This window comes from Physeter macrocephalus, chromosome 4 (assembly GCF_002837175.3).
Source record: "Physeter macrocephalus isolate SW-GA chromosome 4, ASM283717v5, whole genome shotgun sequence".
In the NCBI taxonomy this organism is placed as follows: Eukaryota; Metazoa; Chordata; class Mammalia; order Artiodactyla; family Physeteridae; genus Physeter; species Physeter macrocephalus.
In genome coordinates this window covers 14,426,282-14,431,783 of record NC_041217.1, presented here as the reverse complement: position 1 = coordinate 14,431,783, position 5,502 = coordinate 14,426,282, and positions in this window count along the sequence as shown.

Genomic DNA, 5,502 nt, shown 5'->3' with positions numbered 1-5,502 from the left:
GCTGCACCAACTTACATTCCCACCAACAGTGCGGGGGGGTTCCCTTTTCTCCACACCCTCTCCAGCATTTGTTATTTGTAGACATTTTAATGATGGCCAATCGGACTGGCAGTGTGGCATCGCTTACACTTGAATGAAAGAATTACTGCACTCTGATGTGAGTCTCTACTCTGGGCTGTGAAACAGATGGAGGAATGAAGAGGGGGATTCTGCTGTTTGCTGTTTTTAAACAGAAAAAAAAAAACCAGGAAGAAAAAAATTACTCGAAGGAGAATTATGTGTGGACTGTTTTCCCTTTAAATTTATTTTAAAATGGTAGTGATAATACTGGTTATTGTAATATCAGGAAATAGAAGGCTTCCATTCATAACTGCATAAATTCCTGAAAGAAGGGCTCACTTAAAATACTCACCTATATTTATATATTGTTTCCAAATAATAGTTAGTGTCCTGATTGTCTTTAAAGAAAAAGGTACCCCAAACACTGTATTTCCTTCATCAAAATGGCCCGTTGAAGGCAGATCTGCATATTTTGCTCAATTAGTCAGTGGAGTGCGTGCTGGTGGGGTTTTCATCCCCCAGTTTTCTTGCTTTACAACAATATGAAGTGACCCAGCTTCCTGGTTAAGTCAAGTGCCTGAACTTTCTCTCCAAGTTTTTTCTACCCACATTGTTGATTGAGTGAAGGAAAGACCTAACGAGGAGTTGAGAGGTTAGGCAGTGCTTATTAGACAAATACATGGCAGTAGCATTTATTTAACAAGTGCTTCCCCGACAATATAAAGTTTGCACATAAAGTGAGACCATTGATATCTTCACTAATTACATGCCACTATTTAAAAAAACCGCATAATTTAAAATGACGTGAAATAAGACCTTCTGTGTTAAGTGCCTACATTCATGCTGGGTGTCAAGAATTGCGAAGGGCTTGAAATGTCACCCTTCTTACAGTAAACAAGTAGCCCACCACTGTTTCCTAGGCGTGGGGTGAATACACAAGACTGCCGGGGGCGAGACGAAGGATGTTATTACTCAGGGCACAGCGAGCTGCCTGAGCATCACCTGTCCTTGGGTTCTTCCCGACCTCCGATTCCGTGCGGTGGTGATGGGGATGCTGAGCAGACTCGGGGATGCTGTGCTGTCCGTCTGTGCCACCCTGAAGAGAACCGAGCTTAGGAAATTCCCAGCGTCATAAGGGGCCACTGACCAACCCACCAATCCTTTGCCCTGAAGGGAGGCTATATCTTTACTCTGTTCATCAGGAGACACGTGTCCTCCATCCCAGAGGGAAATACTCTATTTTTCAAGGCTGTTGGCTCTATAGACATTCTTCAAAAGATAGTCTGGAATAAAAGCTGTCACGAGGTGTGTGAAAATGGACAGACCCATGGAGAAATATCTCCTAACACTGTATTACACGTCTGTATGTGGTATGTATGGTGTGTGTGTATGTGTGTGTGTGATATATATGTATACCATTTAAGTCTCAATAATTCTGTAAAGACAGCTCATAGTTCTTGTTTCAGATGTAAAGAAGCACTACCAGCTAAGCACCTTGCCTAATGTCACAGAGGTTGTAAGGGACACATGTGGATATTCAATCCTTTGTTCTGCTCAACAGCCCATAATCTTTCTGATCAACCAATACACCAACTGCCCTGAAAAACACAGACATACATGTCTTCTGTGACACCGAGTTCCAGAAAGAAGTCCCTTTGGCTTTTTATAGTACTTCTAGTAGAACTAAAGAAATACCCATGGTGCTGCTGTCCTCATAATTAGACTTATTATGAATTGTATCCTGTGCAGTACCATTCAAACCAGTACGTACAATGGTGGTCAGTGAAGCAGTATGTTTTTTTTCCCCCTTCAATCAAACCAGTTGCTCAATGTGATTATTATCTTGGAAGATATAGTTAAAAAGATGTTGAATTAAATTGGGCTTTTGAAAATTGCTCACCTCATGATTCCTTCTGCTTACATCGTGGCATAATTCCACCAAGTTTCAATATGTAATTTAGGGATAATGTATAATTGGTACTGGAATCACTGCAACTTCTCCACATTTAAATGAGAGGCCAACTTTATTAGTAATAACTATAATAACTCTGCTAAATAGGTTCTGTGACTTAGTCATTCATTAGGAAATTATTTCTCAGCAGGAACATATTACCTTCATATATTTAATACAAATTTTAAGTAGGAAATTTATTAGCAGTGCAAGTGTTTGCAGGGAGATAGTTTTTACAGATACTATATTCGGGTGCTAATCAATTATTTCCTATGGTGTTAAACTCAGGAGCTTATTTTTCATTAAGTTTTATTTTTTAAAAAACTTTATATTCAGTTGAGACATTTAAAAAATAAGCAATGATGTTTAGACCCCTGCTATCAAAATGCCAGAGAGGTGACAAGACGCCCTCCAATTTCATCACAGTGTTTGGCTGATACCTTTTATTGGGGAAAAACATTTTTGTATTAAAAAAAATTACAGGGACTTCCCTGGTGGTCCAGTGGTTAAGACTCCCCACTGCAGGGGGTGTGAGTTTGATCCCTGGTTGGGAAACTAAGATCCCACATGCCACGTGGTGTGGCCAAGAAAAATTTTTAAAATTTTAACAAAAATTACTACAAATATGTAGCTAGACACCGGAATCCATCATATACTAACCTAAATGATGACTACTCTAAAAGGAGTCTCTCCAGTGAAATAAATTTGGAGAAAAGCTGGTTAAGTTTTTACAGGAATTATGCTGCATATTAAACAATGGCGCTGAGAGGTCCTGCTCAGAAATTTGTTTTCTCATCTTTGAAATGTGTTTCGTCACAGAGCCCTTTTACTTTGTAAGCCTCCCGATATTTGAGGAAGTCCTGAACACTCTTCAATGATCTTTTTATCCCACTAGAATGACAGGGATCATAACCTTAGTTGTTTTGGGGTTCTCACATTATTGGATAAAACTGTTTCTTCAGTCAAAAAAATTCAGTGAGTTTCTGTCCGTTCGCAGGCCTCATGTGGACTTGAAGGGAGACGTGAAAAGATCATTATAGCAGGTGGAAGATGTGACCTAGGACCCTGAGAGATTCAGAAAGTGCTAGATTGATGCCAGGGAATGAACGATGGGGATTTATTGGTCATTGCCTCTAAGCTCTTATTCACTGTGTCTTGATTTCCTTATCTTTAAAATAAGAATAATGCCTTCTTGGTGTGTTTACTATAGATATTTGTAAAAGCATCTACTTTGGAATATTCGATAAATGGCAGCTATTATAATTACTCATTATTTCAGCTCTTAAAAAGTGACTCTGGAAGTTACATAACATGGAAACATGGAGTAATTTTTTTCGCTGAACGTTACCTTCCTCTTAGGATTTCGTAATACTTGTATGAAGCAGTGTACATAACTCATCTAGCACTGTATCTAGCATGCAGTACGATACACGTGTACTTGAATTTCTTTGGAAATTAGCACTGAATTGCGTTACATTTTGCTAAGTAAATTCAGCAATATTTTTGACCTACCATGGGGCAGACACTTCTCTAATCGCTACAGATACGTCAGTAAATAGAAAGCAACAAAAAGTCCCTACTTTCATACAGCTTATGTTTTCAATCGTAAGCAAGTTCTTACACTTGCAGTAAAAGCAAAGAAAATTACCGAAAATTAGAAAAGCATCTTGACAATAGCATGTGAGAAAGACTAAAATTCATTTGCACTAGGAATAAGCAAGACTTGATGTTAAAAGCAGCTTGATTAATTTCTTGACAGAGACAGTGTGCTTGGGTGTGGCCGATTATCGGTAAGAATGCTCCGAGCTGCTGACTTTACGATGGAATGTTTTTACATTTGTAAAGTACTAGCTACTTATTTTTCCACCTAACTTTGCAGACATATTTTTATTTGATCTTTACATCTCTTCTGAGATGATAGACTATGTAAGGCTCATTCCGTTTTGCAGATTTGAACCGCTCGGCTTAGAGAGGGGCTCCCTGAGTTCACCGAGACAAGCAGCTCAGTAGGGCAGAGGCAGAACGGAAACCAGATCTGACTCCCGATGGAAGGGAAAGTGATAATATTGCCCTTTAGACACAGTTACAGCAGAGGATGACTGAGACTGACTTTCAGCATGCGTACAGCCTAAACATTCTTCAGAAATAATTTTTCCCTGAAAAGCGATAATTACATGTAAAGTGAAACCTTGAGAATGAGAAACAGGTTAAGGTTGTATCACCTTTGGTTTTATGATACGAATTATTCTAAATATAATTTGCAACTTGACGTGTTTGGAGTGAGCTCTAACAATTTGTTAATTTTTTCCTATACCGTGAAGGAGGGCTACTAGATCCATCACAAATATGGGTAAGCCTTGGGCTTGGAATGGCGTTCACACAGGAAAGGAATTACTCAGCTACAGTGCTGGTTAGGAAAATCGACTTGGTAATGTTTCTCGTTTGTATAATGTGACCCCTCTTTGGGAAGTATAGTGGTTAAAGCGCCAGTGGATGGACTCAGGACTGGGCTCAAGTCCTGCCTCTACTAATGGACATTATTTGACAGCCCTAAGCCTCATTCTTCTCAGTGTACAGTAGACATACAGTGATGTCTACTTCATGGCATAATTTTAAGGTTTAAATGAGGTAATGTATTTACCTGATAATTAGTGGTCACTCAGTCAGATATTACCTGTTAATATACTGCTTTGAGGTTAATTGTTCAACTTACGTTCAACAAAATCACCAATCTGTTAGACGTCCCATTCCAAGTTAACGCTGCTCAGAAATTTACCTTGAAGGTGTTCAGTGCTTATGGAAATCTCAAATACTGATAATTTTAAGAAACTAAAAAAGAATTGTGTAAGACAGATAAAGAGGTGACACGTAGCCAGGAAAGGATAAGTCCCTTTTGAACATGACTTCTTATATTTGTCTCATAAGTTTTATTTTATACTCATATTAGTAAGTTCTTGAAGTTTGTGTTTCATAGGTCCTCTTAAGAAGAATTTATGCCATCAATGAGAATGACAGTTAAACATAGCATTCCTTTTCCGATCTGTCTTAACATAACAGACTTAATTTAATTCCTAAGGAGGTAGAAGTAGGAAGGAAAGAGAATCTGTAGAATGTTCCATGACTGGTCTTAGGCCTGAGCATGAAAGAAAGAAATGAGTTAACCTGAGGAGGCTGCAGTGGCAAAGTACGGGATCCTAGTTGACAGCTTTGGTGAGGAAATTACGCTGATGGCTCCTTGTCAAAAGATAAGAAGGCATTGACCCAGCAATCCCACTACTGGGCATATACCCTGAGAAAACCATCATTCAAAAAGAGTCATGTACCACCATGTTCATTGCAGCTCTATTTACAATAGCCAGGACATGGAAGCAACCTAAGTGTCCATCAAGAGATGAATGGATAAAGAAGATGTGGCACATATATACAATGGAACATTACTCAGCCATAAAAAGAAATGAAACTGAGTTATTTGTAATGAGGTGGATAGACCT